Source organism: Mixophyes fleayi, chromosome 9, assembly GCF_038048845.1.
Source record: "Mixophyes fleayi isolate aMixFle1 chromosome 9, aMixFle1.hap1, whole genome shotgun sequence".
NCBI lineage: Eukaryota > Metazoa > Chordata > Amphibia > Anura > Limnodynastidae > Mixophyes > Mixophyes fleayi.
The window spans coordinates 30,833,684-30,852,304 of record NC_134410.1 but is presented as its reverse complement, the minus strand read 5'-3'; positions in this window follow the sequence as shown (position 1 = coordinate 30,852,304).

Here is an 18,621-nt window from a genome sequence, read left to right as displayed (position 1 = left end):
AGAAACACTTTTATATATGCATTTATAATGTTTTCTCTATAAGAATGGTCTTACAGTCTTTTCAATTGAGATCTATATTTTGGATATGATTATACGTTTTTTAATCAGAATTAAACAAAAAGAAAAAGGAGAAACAGGTGTTGCTTAACACAATGAGGTGGGTGTTCCTTTTCCCTATCAGAATATAAAGCTGCCTGTCTGTACACACTGAAGAATATGCTTTGATAAAGTTCTGTCAATGAAACTCATCAGAAAATGAAGAGGGAAAGTGTTTCTGTGTTTCTGTGACTGTGGTAAAAACGTTATTACAATTTCATTGTGACTTTCCTCTTTTTGTGGAGTCGGGAACGGTTGTGAGAATCCCATTACATGTGTCTACATGTAAGAATCCCTTCTAGTGGGTAATTATTGAGTAGTGTTTGTTGCCTCTAGCAGGGACCATGTTCTGCTCCTGAATTTGAGCCTTATAAAGTTTGGAGACAAATTTAAACATTTATAAATTTGATTCCTTCTCCCTTAGGGAGCAGTACATTCTTTTAGATTCTTAGGGGTAAATGTATCAAGCTGAGAGTTTTCCAGCGGGTTTAAAAAACCAATCAGATTCTAGATATCATTTATTTAGTACATTCTACAAAATGATAGCTAGAATCTGATTGGTTACTATAGGCAACATCTCCACTTTTCAAACCTGCCGGAAAACTCTCAGCTTGATACATTTACCACTTAGGGGTATATTTACTAAACTGCGGGTTTGAAAAAGTGGAGGAGTTACCCATAGCAACCAATCGGATTCTAGCCTTTATTTATTTAGCACATTCTACAAAATACCAGCTAGAATCTGATTGGTTGCTATAGGCAACATCTCCACTTTTTCAAACCCGCAGTTTAGTAAATCTAGCCCTTAGAGTTCTAATCATTCACTGCTTTCACCGTTCCCTCTGCATAAGATTTTAGGTGTCTTTAAGACTGTGTTTCTGTATGGAATATATATTATTTTCGTATATGATGTTTGTAACAAATATTTTTTAGATTGTTAAGATTGTTTACTGCACTAATTGTTCTGTCATTTTTGTTATATTTAGCAATTTATGTTGTAATGGCTAATTGAGCGCTGTCATTTCTATGTTTTGTGCGTTTTTTGGTATTTAAGAGAGACGATTTGGGCAGTCTCTTTTAAAGAGCAGCCAGTTTTAAAAAATAGTGGCAAAAAAGTAACTTACTCAAGGAATTCTCAGAACATGCCACATTGTTGTTTGTTACAACTGAAAGGAATACATCAACATTAGGGTGAATGCGTCGAGTGAATAATGTTAATAATCTATTTGAACCAATTTTAAAAACAGACTGGTGCTGTCAAAATTTAAACTGGCTCTGTGGAGTCCTCATATAAAACTGAACACCTTATAAAATTCATTTATATCCTTTTGATCAGCTGACCACATTAAAAGTGTCTCAGTGCAAAAAATACGCTGGGCCCCCCCAATGTTCGGATGGAAGATTAAACATCACACCGCTGGGGTCATGAGTTAAATTCCTGACCTGGCCTTATCTGTGGGGAGTTTGCATGTACTCCCCATGTTTGTGTGGGTTTCCTCCCACACTCCAAAAACATTCTATAGGTTAATTGACTGCTATTAAAATTGACCGTCTGTATGTTAGGGAATTTAGACCGTAAGCTCCAATGGGGCAGGGACTGATGTGAGTTCTCTGAACAGTGCTGTGGAATTAGTGGCGCTATATAATGATGATGATGATGATGATGATGATGATACTAATAATGAAGAAAAACAGAAACAAATATCTGCTTCCAATAATTAATTAAAATGAAGCAGCAAATGAAGCATCTGCAAGAAATGCATTTCATTCATCCTGAAGATCTGTATGAAAATGTATCTAATTCAACTTCTTTAGACTGTGTGAATGAGATGTTACTTACCCAAGATAATCTGAGGCCATCCACTCATGTACTGTTCTCCTTCAGGACTGAATGGAGTAGCTCAACATTAGGGAAAATGTGTCCAGCCAAGGATGTCAATAACCTGTCTGAACCAGTGATGAGAAATAACTTTCATAATCAACTCTGTTTAGATGTTTTCACACTATTTTTCTTCATAGCAAACATCAATGTTATTATTATTATTATTATTATTATTATTATAATTATTAACATTTATTTATATAGCTCCAACATATTCCAAAGCGCTTTACAACTGGGAACAACACAGTAATAAAATGAGACTGGGTAGCATAAATATACAGAGAGGCAAGATGCTAGCAAGCTTCCAATCTATAGGACAATAGATGTTTGATACAAGCAGTTAAGTGCTACATATTGCATATTGATCCAGCCAGAGTACAAAGGTAGAAAGTACTTACAGTCACATCGCGGTGTTGGACAAGAAGTTAGGGGGTCAGAGGGCTGATTGAGTATAAAAAGAACACATGCAGGACTTATGTGACCTGTGTAGAGGGTGATAATAGGGTACACTAGGGAAGTTAAGACAGCATTTGAGGAATCTGACAAGCTAGCCTGAAGAGGTGGGTTTTCAGAGAACGCTTGAAGAATTGAAGACTAGAGGAAAGTCTTATTGTGCGAGGGAGGGAATTCCACAAAGTGGGTGCAGCCGGAAAAAGTCCTGTAACCATCAAAATACAGATAAGAGATGTAGATCTTGGAAGAGTGGAGATGTCGATTTTGAAGATATTTTGAGCGAAGAGACGTAAATTCGCTTTTTATTTTTTTCGAGCTTTGTTGATGGTGTTGTAAGTTAGAAGTGTATTGTATTGTATTTAGTAAAAAAAAAACAGGTAACAAATGTAGAGACTGACAGAGCAGATAAGCAGTGTTAGAGTGATATGCAAGGAAAATCAATATAGATGCAGTATGCAAAATCATTGCCAATAACTTATAAAGTTGTTAATAAGGGACTATAGACTTCTACATTCAGTAAATGGCCTCCTAATAATTGTATTGTAATTATATAAGCTTATGGCTGACAACAGGCTTGAGGAACAAGTCAAACTCACAGAAGAGTTACTTACAAGTAAAAAAAAATGACAAACAACTGCTTGGGTCAACTTTGGTGCCAATGTTTTCTTTTCAAATGAACCTTATAATGAAAATGTATCTTATTCAGATTCTTTAGACTGTTTGATTGAGATGCTAATTACACAGTGTATCTGGAGACTATCCATTGACGATGTTCTACTTTAGAGCTGGAAGGAACAGATCAACATTAAGGTGAATTTGCCCAGTCAATAATGCCAATAACCTTTCTGAGCCAGTTTTAAAAATAGCAGCAAACAAGTAAATTACACTTTGCATTCTGTGTATATAATCTAAGATGGATTTTTCTTCTGCAGCGCTAAAAGGAATACATCAACATTAGGGTGAATGTGTCCAGTGAATAAAGCTAATAATCTTTTTGAACTAATTTTAAAAAGAGATTGGTACCGTGATACTAATGAAATAGATGAGAGTGTACATTACTTTTTTTGATCATATAATTTTCTCTGTAACCCATTTTACCTATAGATGAATTTGAATTAGATCCTGACCTTCCAACTTACCCCGAGCGTATTTATCTGCTTTGTAAGACCTTCTATAAAGACTGGGCTTAAAACGTATTTACTCGATTTATTCTGGGGGCAGAAATGTAGAGCCATTAGCCACAAAAATTAACATTGTGTACTACCGTTGCTGTACAAAAAGCATAAATGTTGTTACATTACAGGGCAAACATTAATATTATGTATGGGATGCTCCTTGCTTCTATTTGTAAAGCTACACCAACTAGTATGCATAATCACAGACCTATTTAAACCACACCCTGACTACCCATATTACATTTATTACGGGCTGGTGGTTGCATGTTTTTAACCTCACTTATATCTATCTATATATATATAGTCATGCAAACTAATTAGGATCTGTGACAGTATGAACCTCCTATGCTACTCTGTCTGTTGTGTTGCTGGGGACCGACTGGGCTTGCCTTGCCACCGTCCCATTTCTTAATCCCAAATGCGTCCCTCTTGTCGCAGTAGGAAGAGCCTGCAGACTCCACTAGACTCATTCCCAAGCACCTAGAACCGGTTCCTTCTGGGTAACTTTTGATCCTAGTGTACCCCCTCACTGGGCACCTGGACTGGTACCCCTGACCTATTGCTTTAGATCAGGGTTGCTGTGGATGGTTCCCCCTGGTCTATCACACTGGCCAGAGATGCAGGTAGCGGGCAGAACATTGGTACTGGCTGCAGGGTCCCAACCTCAGAACAGCTGAATAACTGATAAGATTGGTCTACTCTGTAGGTCACAGGAATTACAGCAGGTAAGTAGGCGTCAATACAGGCTCTTGAAGCAGTGATGTTTTATTAGCTTAATTAGCCCTTATAAGGACAGTTAAATCCACTAGTTTAAGGTACTAGGGATCTCCAGAAGTACAGATGGTATAATAAAACATGGTCAAACAGAGCTCCTTTTATACAGATTCTGACACAAAGGTTAGCAGGGGGTAACACCGCCCCCTGATTCTAGATGGTTTCACAAATGCTGATAAATCAGGATACAATCTTGCATCTAACACAGTTTCACTTTCACACCAACCTGATTTCCTCAGATGTGCTGTCTATATTATTAGGAGGATTCCTGCCTCTCTAACACGACATGCACACATCATCATAATCATCACCATTTATTTATATAGCGCCACTGATTCCGCAGCGCTGTACAGAGAACTCATTCACATCAGTCCCTGCCCCATTGGAGCTTACAGTCTAAATTCCCTAACATACACACACAGACAGAGAGAGAGAGTGAGAGACTAGGATCAATTTTTGATAGCAGCCAATTAACCTACCAGTATGTTTTTGGAGTGTGAGAGGAAACCGGAGCACCCGGAGGAAACCCACGCAAACACAGGGAGAACATACAAACTCCACACAGATAAAGCCATGGTCGAGTACATTCCCAATAAACAACAAATATAACACAGCATCAAATCAGTACAGTTGTGCTAATAATTGAAATATATTTATACAATAAGTTATTTATAAGTGATTCAGCCACAGGATCATTATCTAGCAGATACACATCCTTAAGGGAATTATAGTGACAGGCACACAAAAAAATTCTAATTTTTATTTCACTTTTTAAAAAAAACAAAAAACAAACAAGCCCATAGATTCTAATATGTCTCCTATAATTACTGATAGATCCAATGCAAACTGAATCTATTAATAGGCATCTAAAACAGCAGCTAGTATCAGATCCATAAAAAGAACACAGTAGCTGTCAACTATTTTCCTTACCAATGAATATCTTTGTATATCATATCTATCATATAAAAACATGAGGTATTGGTTCATATTTCCATCACAACATTTAGTCTTACAACCCAATGTCAAGGATCCTCGGTTCTCACGAGTAACTACATGCATATCTATACTTTAAGCATAATTAAAATGATGCGCACTCATCTCACAACGAAGAAAAATATGACAAAAACGTTGTTTTTGACATCACACAAAAGTAACCAATTTTTGGCTGGCTAGACAGCAGCTATGACAAACCCTTAAGAATACAAGTGATTTTCAGTGATTTTTGTGTACAAAATACAGTGAATTAAGTTATGGAGTGGGGGCTTAAGTGGATAGGATAAATTATTAGACTCTGCAGCAATTAAATTAATAAAAATCAATATAACAATGTACATTGTACATGCCAGACTTTCCAAAATCACCAATTTTGTGGATTAATTTATGAAAAATCAATTTAATTAATCCATCTTGGAAATCAACAAAAAGGAATTTCACTGGTTTACTACACTCAAGGATAATTCAAAACCATTGAGATAAACTTTGCAGGCCTGAGTCATTAACGAGAGCAAGACAAAATAGAGGAGTAAATTTTATTCTGGACAAAATCAAGTTACAATGCAAGGGGTGCAAATAAGATTAATATTTTGCACATAAAGAAAATACTGACTTTTTTTGTCATCTAGCACACAAATACTTGATAGCTTTATTTTTAACCTGAAATTTAAGTTGATCTAGGACATGCCCTACCTCAAACTATAAATTTGTCCACACATTTTAAATTTACCACCCACTCCAATGCAACATGGTTTTGCCAAGGTGCAAAGTTACTCCTTTTTTTTTGCTTTGATCTCCTTAATGCCTCAGGCCCTGCATGTTCAGGCATTGGAATTAATTAATTTGTTCATTTCAATGTTGTTTCCACAGATGTATTTCTAACCCTGTCGATATGAATGAGTGATTTAAAATTGAAGGGGAAAGCTGTGTCTATGGTGTTTTCTATTGCTAGTCAAACAGGCTAGTAACAGAATAGTTTGACATTTGGACATCATTCTGGAGTTGTAAATCCCCCCCCCCCCCCCCCCCAATACATCTCCGATCTCATTGCAACTCCATACTCCTTATCCTACTCTCTGCCCTTTCCAGCAATAATCGGCGCCTCAACTTTCCACTGATAACCACATCAAACTCCTGCCTCCAAAACTTTTCCAGTGTGGCTCCACACCTATAGAACACATTCATCCATCAATCAGATTCTCCAACAGCATCCTATGCATCACACTCCTATGCATCACACTCCTTAAAAACCCACCTGTTCATCAAAGCCAACCAATCTTCCTTACTAACTCCACCTCTACTGGCTCAGCCTCCCTGCAGCCATATTCTCACCCACCTCTTGTCTCAGCCTCACCCCTCCTCATTAGATTGTAAACTCTCATGAGCAGGACCCTCTTCCTCCTGTCAAATACCCTGCCTATTACGTCTTATGCGTACCATTATGCATCCCATAAAACAAAAAAACGAAGACGTTTTAGACCCAAAACCACATCCAAAAACAAAACACGGGGGTCAGCGCACATCTCTACTGGATATGCATATTTTAGTCAGTTCTATTTGTCTTATTCAGGGTTTGAGCTACAATATATGATAACCTTATATTATGATTTGGTTGCCATGCAATTCCTTACTTGATATAATGTAGAAATCAATGTTGGGGAACCTAATATATTTTAGGTGTCTCACAACTGGATGTTGGTTTCATAAGCTAAGGCATTATATTAGTGTAAAGCACTAAAGTGTGATATCCCCAATACAAGTGTATCCTCTACAACTATATCACCAGCCCACACATACTGAAAGGTTGTTTAAAGCAAATGCTGTTCATATTAATGACATTGGTACTAAGTCTCATTTTAACTAGCCTAGCTGGAAAAAATGCCAGGCAGATTGGCAACCCATCTCTCACTTGCTATTCATTTTGGTAACATCTATGGCCACAACCACTACCTAACCACCATTCATTTACTCTACCCTCACTCCTCTATTCAGTCCTAAGGAGGCAGGAGTGGATTGCATGACTTTTTATTTTTATTTCCACACCAGCAATGAGTAAGGAGTCACTGCTTGATACTGCAGAGCCCAATCAGAATGAGAGACTGACTGCAGTAGACACTGTCACACAGAGGTAGAGAGCTGCTTTTTATATTGTTATATTAATTATTTAAATTACAATTTATTAATTTGGTTTAAACATTTATTCATTGATTTTGAACAGCCTTTATTTTACGGAGGGACCCTAGAATAACCTGAAAAATTTGAAAAAGTGCAGTTGTCATGAATCAGCAGTTGGCAGGAGCCAGTCAGTCTGGTAACCACCCAGCAATTTTGCAGTGTCTGTATAACTTGGTTAGTGATAGAGACAGACTGGACAATAGAAGTTAATTCACCTGATGTTCTGGCAAAACTTTATTGATGAACTTCCCTTCAGCAAATAGAACAAACCAAGAGTTCTTCATTTCACAACACCAATCTCAGCATCTATCTCAAGACACATTCAGGTATTACACTGATAGAGCCAAATCTCTGTATACTGGATGCTATTTTGATACTCTATGTGAGTATGTGTCTGTCTATGTGCCCCATGTTTGTGTGACAGGGAGAGGTGGGGACACGGGGCCCTAATTTTAGATGCTTTTTATCACTCTTTAGTGAAATACAAAAATATATTAAGTGTTATCCCTTAATATGTATTTGTATTTTATTAAATAGTTTTTAAAGCACCCAATATGCAGGCTAAAATTAATTTAAACCTACCAAATTCCCTTCAGTTACATATACCATACTGCCACATGTAAATTTCCACTTTGACCCCAGATCTCAGTGCTACTGGCATCAGGAACAGGACATGACAGATTCGCAATGCAGTCTCATCTGGTGTTTTACAGGATCGCACCTCCCATTGACCATTCTGATTGTCTGATTGTCTACACAATGAGAAAGTAGGTGATGATTGGCTGTGGGCGGTGCCAGTGGCCGGAGATGCTGGATGATCTCAGCAAGGATGCGCAGCTGACAGTACACCGAGATTCAGTATCAAGCATATTACTGGGGTCTGAAAGTTCTATGGGGCTGTCCGCTGTCATGGAGCATGGGGGGGATTCTCCCCCCATTTTTTGGGCAGAGACCACACTATTAAACTTTTTTGTGCAGCCAGCTTAGAATCTCTCTATCCATACTTTAAGATTTTTTTTCTACTTTTCATTGCAGAACTATGCTATTTCAAAATTTGCCGTTGGTTCTCTGGCATGCACTTCATGTGTGAGATCTCCCAAAGATTTTCATTAATATCCATGACTTGACTGTGAAGGTCATTCCAATAACTTAAACTTTTGTCCCTGTAAGTACTTCATTGTTGTTTTTGAGGTATGTTTTGGATCACTGTCGTACTGAAATATCCAACCTATTTGTAGGTTCACTGGCCTTGGGATGCTAGCTTCTAAGATTTATAGCTATTTAGTTGAAACAATTCTTCATCCCATCTGGACAATATTTACAATGTGACTGGCTGCTGCAAAACTCTAAGTATTATTTCCAAAACTTTTCTGGCTTATCTATTGTTATGCAAACTTCAGATGATGACGTTTGTGATGACTGTCGTAGGAATTGATGTAAGTAGGAAAAATTGCAATAGTGAATTCATAACCACATACAGATGCGGACTACGCATAGTTGAATACCATTTATTAGATAAGTTCATTAAAAATATATCATATATAATAAAAGCACATCATGTATAATAAAACTTTCAATTAGCTGATAAATCATATATATATTTCATCAGTTATGCGGGATATAATCAAAGAATAAATGTACATATATAATAGTACAAGGTGAGTAATACACAGACTCATTAGCAGGCGGTTCAGCTCATTAATAGGTATATAATCAAGGGACTAGAAAAATGTCCAAAGAGCTAATTCTGTGAAACTATCCTTAGAAAAACGTCTCAGATCCAAAAATATTAGGAGAGGGTGTTTCAATAGTTTCACTGCATAGTCTTAAATTTATTGCATTATCCCAAGCTGCTTAAATCGGATTAGTGGCCAAGGTAGATATCAAATTCACAAAGAAATGTTCAATTGAGCCAAACTGTTTTAGTGAGGAAATGGATTGGTATCTTACCAGATCACTGAAAATTATCAGATTAAGGGCTAGATTTACTAAACTGCGGGTTTGAAAAAGTGGAGATGTTGCCTACAGCAACCAATCAGATTGTAGCTATCATTATGTAGAATGTGCTAAATAAATGACAGAGAGAATCTGATTGGTTGCTATAGGCAACATCTCCACTTTTTCAAACCTGCCGTTTAGTAAATCTAGACCTAAGTCTCCCCGCCCCAAGCGTGGTAAAGCCGCACTGGCCGCATGAGCCGTTCACACTGTGCGACGGTGATAATGCTCCTCCCTCACACGGCTTCCACAGATATTGGTTCCTCAGTCTTTTCTATATACATGCTCTGTAAAATCAGCAGCGTATTTATGATACTGCAATTAGCTTCAATGTGACTAAGTTTTCAGCAGTGTTCACGATCCTCTCTCTTAGAAAATAATGTTATCCAGCATATGTTATCATCCAAATGACACAGACTGACGCGTTTCATAGCCTTGGGGAAATTTCTTCAAAGACATGTTTGTATACCATGTTCTTTCATTTATAAGAAACTTTGTTATAGTGATAAGCTATGACTGTGAAGCTCTTATTGTTTTGTGAACACTCATTGGACATCAGATATGTTGTTTACTTGAACATTGTTGGCTTAATGTGAGTTGCATGCAATTTAATGTGTAAAATGCATCCATTTAAAATACATATTTTATGCATGTATCTTAAGATAAGTGCTACTCTGCATAGTTCACATAATGTGTACATTTTAGTAAGATATGCTTAAAGCATATTATACGCTATGGCCTATAAGGCTGAGAAATAAATAATAATAAAAATACCCCATGGTGTCCCCCCCTTAAAAGTCTAAACCAGCCCTATTGCTGCCTGCTGCACCTCCCTGGCTATGCCAACCCTGGCTGGTGACACTAGAACAGGGAACTCCGCAGCATGGCACCCCCCTGCCATAGTACCAACCTAGCACTAGGTCAGTCAGCATGGGGCTGAATTCCCTAGGGGATCTGTAATTGGCTGAGTGATGTATATCAATGTGCCTATTAATTATAACTATAATAGCAATGGGGGCATTAATTATATCTACAGCTATCTTTACATTATATATAGCACTAAAACTAGATGCTGCTTCTTCTTCATATTAATATTAATAGTATAAGGCACTCCAGTGCATCTATGTTTGAATCAGCCAGCAAGTCATGATCACAGTAGAGAGCCTCCCTGCCACTCTATGAGCAGGGTAAGTCGAGCTGGTTCAGGAGGAGGAAATGCAAGATTTCCACTGAAGGGAAATAGGTGAGATATTGTAGGGCTACAAGTAGTTGGATAGGGAGGGAGAGGAAAGAGGGGAATGGGCAGCATCACATCTGGTGCTGCAGAAGCATATACAATTAAAGGGTATGCTCATCCCCCTCTTTCATGCAGGACTGATGAAGGTATCCCTACCTATCCCACCTGGGTAAGAGTCAGAATGGAGGTAGAAAAGAGACAAGAGGAATTATATATATAGGGAAGACTTTGGCGTGAGTTGGTCCTTTTAACATACATCGCAATATGTGGAAATAACATCCCCTGTTTTAATATTACACAGTAGTTAGTACAGCAATAATTATGTGTTTGGTTGAGTGCAGAGTATCCCTGCTTTTTGTCTATATATAGACCCTCTCTGCATCTATAGGGTGTGGTTTCCCAGAGAAACCATCCCTCTTTCCTCCACTAGAGGGGGCAAAGTATCCCAATGGCCACAATATATATATATATATATATATATATATATATATATATATATATATATATATATATATATATATATATCATAACATTCCGGATAAGTGGGGCAGATAGCTTCCCTACCTAAGGTCATTTGTCACCTTAGATAGAGAAGCCCACCACTCAAAATTAGCAGAATTATTACAGAAATATACCCCTTTACTCATTGGCTGTCTTACAAATCATTCTCTTACACACGTTTCCTGTAAAAGATTGCTCTATATTAGGTACATAATCTTTTCACCTGTAAGTGTGCCAAAGTCAAATGCTATTATGCTATACTTTCAAGTCCATTAGTGAAGGTTTCTATGATTTAACAAGACATATTATTAAGCCTGAGCTGTTATAATAAATGCATATTAAATAACATAAATCCCAGCATGCTGGCTTGTATCAGAATATAATCATTCATAGCTCTGAGCAAAATGTTACTTTTAAACAGACATGTATCTAAAATACTGACATTTTAAAAATGTTTTAGTTGTTTGTATTGTACTTTTTAAAGAATAAGAATTATAGTATTACTGTTGGGAAAACAATTGGCTTCTGCACATTTTTGCATTTTAATATAAAATAATAATAGGAATAATAATAAATAATAATATGTTTCTGGTCATTGAAACAGTGAAACATTTTTATTGTCATAAATTGCGATGTTTGAAAGTATCATTATGTGAGATGTCAAACAGAGTCCTAGGGTAAAAATCTTCTCATTCTTTTTTTTAAAAAAGAGCTGTGTCCCCAAATGAAATGGAGCTCTGTGCACGACATGATGATGAATGGGAACATTGGGCAGGCTTTTTGTTATAATATACTAAATAATAATAAGTTATAGGACAGAGTGCCAATCATGCTAGTTCTTTTCAATAGTCTTTACTTGCAGCTTGTGTGGGATAGGGTTCAGACAAACAATGTTACATCAATACAGAAGTACTAATATATCTGGAACCCAATTGAGTAATCAGGCTTAACAGAAATATCAGTGGATACACCCTTGGAGCTGCTATGTCCTCAGACACAAAATATATAGACTGCAAGGCATGCAGTAATGACACTTAGGGGTATATTTACTAAACTGCGGGTTTGAAAAAGTGGGGATGTAGCCTATAGCAACCAACCAGATTTTAGCTTTCATTTATTTAGTATATTCTACAAAATGAAACCTAGTATCTGATTGGTTGCTATAGGCAACATCTCCACTTTTTCAAACCCGCTGTTTAGTAAATCTAGCCCTTAGTGTGTTACAATAAGATATATCAACATCGTCATCATTGTTTATGAGCTTGGCACCACAGTTTCCTCAGAACCTAAAATAACTGACAAACATGAAAACTGTAACACCAGGTATATGGGTACAACCAAGCGGAATAATAAATGGATGGATGCAGTTGACATAACAAATTGCTTGGTATACGGAGAAAATTCAGCATGACAAGGGACATAATATTGAGCAGAATAATAAATTAATGGATGCAATTAATAGAACAAATCACATGGCCTACAGAAAATATTCAGCACCATGCATGACAAGGGACATATAAAGTAGATGGATAGTGGATGGACATCAGACATAAGGTAGAGAGGACTCTGCCCATAAGAGCTTACATTCTAGAGGGGGTGAAGAGATACAGTAACTTCAAGGGGAACCATATATTTTTAGGTATGGACCAGGTGATGGGGTATTTGGGAGAGATATGGAAAGCAATCAGCGAAGTAGATAGTAGAGGAATACTAAGGCTCTAAGCATAAGGTCCACGATGGAAGAGTCCGGGTAGAGGGAAGATAGAATGGGACAGTGTAGAGGATGGAGAGAAAGGTGGCCAGGGGGTAAGGTAGAATGGGAATAAGGGAAAGATAGGGAGATAGTTGGGTAGGGATTGGAGAGGAAATAGAAGTTTTGGGGGTGAAGATATGTGCTTTCATTTTGTAACCTGCAATACAAAAATGAAATTAAGTTTCTGGTTTCTATGGGCAATAGCATATGTTTCTTTTACACCAGTTTTCTGGTGTAAAAGAAAAATTTCTCCTTTAAACTTACATTTAGAAGACAGAACCCAGTATGCTGATTCCCCCCCCCCCCCCACCACCACCACCACAACACTTAGAAAAATGAACACACTCTTATCTGAAACCTAATGAAAAATTGCAGTCAACATGGCAAAGAAATAATACCCTGAAATAAGTGGGCTAAGTATAAGGAGGGATTCAGTACATTTAATGTAATGAAATAGCGAACACATTTCAAGAACTGACTGATTTATTCATATCTCAATACAAGGGGGTATATTTACTAAACTGCAGGTTTGAAAAATTGGAGATGCTGCCTATAGCAACCAATAAGATTCTAGCTTTCATTTATTTAGTGCTCTCTAGAAAATAAGAATCTGGCTGCTATCGGCAACATCTACACTTTTTCAAACCCGCAGTTTAGTAAATATACCCCAAGGTGCACTAGTACTTGCTGTATCCAGAACAGAATATAAAATGGAATCCCCAACATCACTGTAGCACTAGTACTGAAAGGGGTACTGTAACTTCATGTGGACTTCCTGAGTTAACCCCAAGCAGCTAAGGACCTGTAACCTACAATGAAACACACAAACAGGTGGGCAAGGCCCATGATGTATAGCTCTTTAGCAATGTCAGCGGCCTATAAATGCCTAATATGTTTCCAGACCAAATCATGTGAGGGTTGTTTTATATCTGCCCATAGTTGTTGCTCTTTAGTGTCCATTAATACATCTTGAATAATGTTAAAATACGGATTGCTAATTCCTATGATAAATGATGTAACTATACTATAATATAGTGTAAATTAACACCTAGCAGACAAAATAGAGGAGGCAACCGTCATCGTGTGTCTGGAGTTTCTACACATACAGTGAGAATTAGTAAAGCATTTATCCTAGAGGTCAGTGATCTCTTTTTTACCAGTAGTCAAGCCTGTGGTAATGGACTTCTGAATATAGCACAAGACAGTACATCAGGGCTGGGTGTAAAACTATATGTGAGTATTCATTCATAATATTTGCATCTCTATGATAACTTGTCCAGTGGTAGAAGCAATGCAGGATTTTATATGCAGAGGATATGCCATATGCACAATTTATTAATCAAAAGTAGCAATTGATTCCCTTTATATATCCAATATCCAGTAGATAGATAGATAGATAGATAGATAGATAGATAGATAGATAGATAGATAGATAGAGCTGAGTATCACTAGCTGCCCTAGCAATGTTTTATTGTTAAATCACAGCAAGAGAAGATTTCTATGAATGAAAAAGGTAATGATAAATAGGAGCCTAAGAGTTTATGTCTTCCCTCAGCATTGTTGGTGAATACATGTCTCCCAACATGTCTGTCCCAACCAGTGGGAATGGGGGTGTGGCTACTGCAAAACATGGGCGTGGCCATGCCCCCAGAGGGCTGACTAGTGTAGTAAACCGCTAGGCTGACCATTGCAAATCTTACGTCCCCAAAAATTTCCACCCTCAGGACAGCAGGACAGGGCTCTAAAATTGGGATTGTCCCACTGATTTCAGGACAGTTGGGAGATATGGGGAATATTCTGCTTAATTAGTAAGTGTGCATGGCAGAAGATCATGTTTTTCTATTCAATTCATCATATTTAAAAAAAATAAATCTATTCAGCACATATCCTGAGCAGTTCTGCCCTAGGAATGTGCCTAGTTGGACTGTATGGAATATGCAGTCCTGCATCTTAGGCTATGGTGGAATATATGTAGAGAAATAGAGATCTAAACGTAGAAAGTCTTATGCCCATATGTTCTGCTGAAAATGAAGTGATAATAACAATTTGGGTATATTTTCACTTCAAAAAGAAAGTTTTTAATACAAGACCTTATGTCAGCTGATCTACATTGCACCTTATCTTGCTGATACATAAAATAGAATATTTACTTGTATTTTATTGTAGGCTATAAAGTGACACATACCCATCTTTAGACTTTCCAGAGAAATAAACTTTCGTATTTCCTATGAACACATCTAATTTTAGATTTTAGTACAGAACATTCCATTTTGAATGGGGTTTTTTTTTTATTTGAACATAACAGAAAAACACTTTAATTTCCATCTAAAAAAGGACTGTTCGCTGACATCCAAAGTAATCTTGAAAGTGTAAAGGCAAACATTATTGTCAGAGTTCATTATTAGGAAAACTATATGTAAATAAATTGGAAGCAGGAATTGAGTTATTTTGCTAACAAGTGTAAACACTATACTGCGAAGACTTCATTGGTACAAAACCAGTGCTGTAAATCAATTATACCAGTGCTGGCACGCTATCCATTTTAGGGGAAGCTGAGCAGTGAGTTTATAGAAAGACTTAGCTGCCTTACACAAATGCATAACCGGATGCAATCTATCTGCTTAACATCCTCTAAATGTCTATTTCGAACTGACTGGCAGTCCAATGGCCAGATATACAGTTATACCAAGAGGTTTCTCTGTGATTACTGCCCATCAAGGGCAATGCACAAGCTTCCATCTGAGCCTTCATCCCCAGTTCCTTCCTCCTTTATTGTCTCTTGTATTGTCAGATTTATTTGTTATAACTTAAAACAGTTGCTGAAAATGCCTGCTGATATGTAATTACAGATAGGAGTGACTTTTATTAAATGTATTGTTTTAACTTACTACTGAGTAATGTACAGCCCCGTTGAAGGTAAGAGTACTGCCCGTGTGACCCCCAAAGTGTTTCAGATTGCTCCTGGCACTTGGCTACTAATTGCCCCCAGCTGGGGGGAAGGGGGGGGGGGGCAAACCAATATCTTGCCTAGGGCACCATGAGGTCTAAATCCAGCTCTGGTTGCTCTGACACCTCACGAGTGTCAGAGTGGAGTTTATATAGAAAGCCCTGTTTGAAATAGCCACCCTGAATTGCAGATCACATGACCGCCAATTCCCGGAAGTGCCGCGGCTACAATGAGGAGATACGTTGCTGGATCCGGGACAGGTAAGTAATTGTGACAATCGTATAATCTGGGTGTTGTGGAAAACTTTTTATTGTATGCGGCCAGTACATGGACCATCTTGAAGTTGGCTCTCTTGGATATAAATCTAATTTTTTTTAAAAATTTAAAAGGGTGTTTCCACACTTATGGACCACACTATATATCAGTGGTCAAAATGTAAATTTAGAAGTGGTGGTATGAAAAATGTAATGGGAATGTAAGTGAATTAAATTTTATAGTGTTACAATGAAGGCAGTAGGAGAAGTGGCGGTATGGCGTACCTCCGTATACACCCCCAATTCCACCACTGATTACTATAATTGATCAGTTATGTTGACCCCTTTACTACAGAGTTGCTGAGACGCCCCTCATTTCTAGATTGTACAACAGATCATATGGCTTATTTTAGTTATAGACAAAATGCCACAATAGTATTACACATGGATAATCTATCCTGTTGTATTGAGATTATCAGGATATTAGAAGTCCTGTTTGAGTTCTCTGCAGTGGCGGAACTGTCATTGGTGCAGCAGGTGTGGTGCACCAGAGCCCATGGAGATAATGGGGCCCGCTGCATGGGGAACTAGCAAGCTGTGCTGTCCCTCCTCCCCGCTTCCCTGCACCGGGGCCCACAGCTCACTAGTTCTACCTCTGGTTCTCTGATAAAAAGTTATGAGGCCTTTATGAAGTCACTAATATCCTCATTGACATCTAATATTTTATAGCTTATGGTATAGGATTTATTATCCCTCATAATCAGGACTGGTGACATGATTGTTTACCAATAAGCACCATGATTTAGATAAGCATCTCCCCTTTTGTTGATGTATCAGGGATGCCCTAATGTACTACTAAAGGGTAACAATAATTAAAATATTATTATTGTAAAATTTTAAATACCAATTCCACCTATTAAATAATTAAATAATAGGGATGCCATGATGTTGAAATAAAAAATATGGGACACAGATGTGTCTGAAGATAAAGGACCCATAACCCCCAAAATTAACATTTTCAGATATGAACCATGAAAGAAATTTATATTGTTCCGTGTACACCTGACATTCCAATGCAACTCTTTTAATAAGTAAAGTATTAACTCACCATTCCACTGCAGACAACCAAATCCAAAAATGCCCCAAAATCTTAGCATGCTTCCGCTCCTGGGAAAGCTGGGGCACAATAGAGCTCTCCAAATAATCCCGTTATGAATAAACTTATATTTCTCCAGATTTCTGACACATCGCTGCTTAGTAAATAGACCCCTCAGTCATATATTGGATTCTGGTATGCCTTTCCACTGTGGATAATTGACACAAGTCTGTATTTGCTCAGGTATGCCAGTTCAATCCTCCAGACAACTATGAAATAATTGTATAACATATCCTCTTCTGACCTATGGCCTATGAATCTCCTGTGGCTCGGTGCACTTCACTAAACTGTGATATTAAACAAATATTTCTATATCCCTGTAATCTATTTGTAAATCCTTTATTCCTAGCTTAAACAGAAATGCTTTTACAAAGGTATTGAAGACTAAAACTGTATTTATGATGTTTGTGCATATGTGTTATTGTTTCTAATCTGTTTTATATAATTTTATTGTTAAAAAACACTTTAATGTACCATTTTAAGTAATTGTATTTACTAGGTAATCAAAACACGATTGATTAATAATGTTTTACTACATGAAAAAACAGTCAGTATTTAACTTATGTGCAAAACAGAATACTAATTTGCACCCCTTGCATTGTAACATGGTTTTGTCCAGGAGATTGAAATAAGAAGTTTCTTAAGTTAAGATCCTTAATGAATCAGGACCCAGAATCTGATTGGTTGCTATAGGCAATATCTCCACTCTTTCAAACCCGCAGTTTGATAATTTACCCCCTTGAGTATGTAACATGTAAAATACATGACACATTGCTTCTCAATAAAAGAAAAAAACAAATTCAGCATATACAAAGAATCAGCATCTTTCTCCATATAATTTGAAATACTCCTATTCTCCACATAACTTTTCAACAGATATTACAGGGTGTGTGAATCTACAAAACTGATAAGGTGACTTGAAGCTATATATTACAAAACACCATCTGTCCCCTTACTAATGTGTTTAGCCGCTCAGTGAAATTTCTGCCCATTAAGTTTGGTCAAGATCACTCTGCTGAATGTAGCTACACCTGGTATATCTCACGGAAAAACCATCTGTTAGAATTTATATACACAATACATTAAAATATGACATATTATACTTCTTAATACACTGCTGAATACAATAATTGATCATTGTATATCATTAAGCACCATCAGATGGAGGGGTCATTCAATTAGTCAGTCAGATAGACAGTGTCATCATCATCATTGTCTAAAATGGCA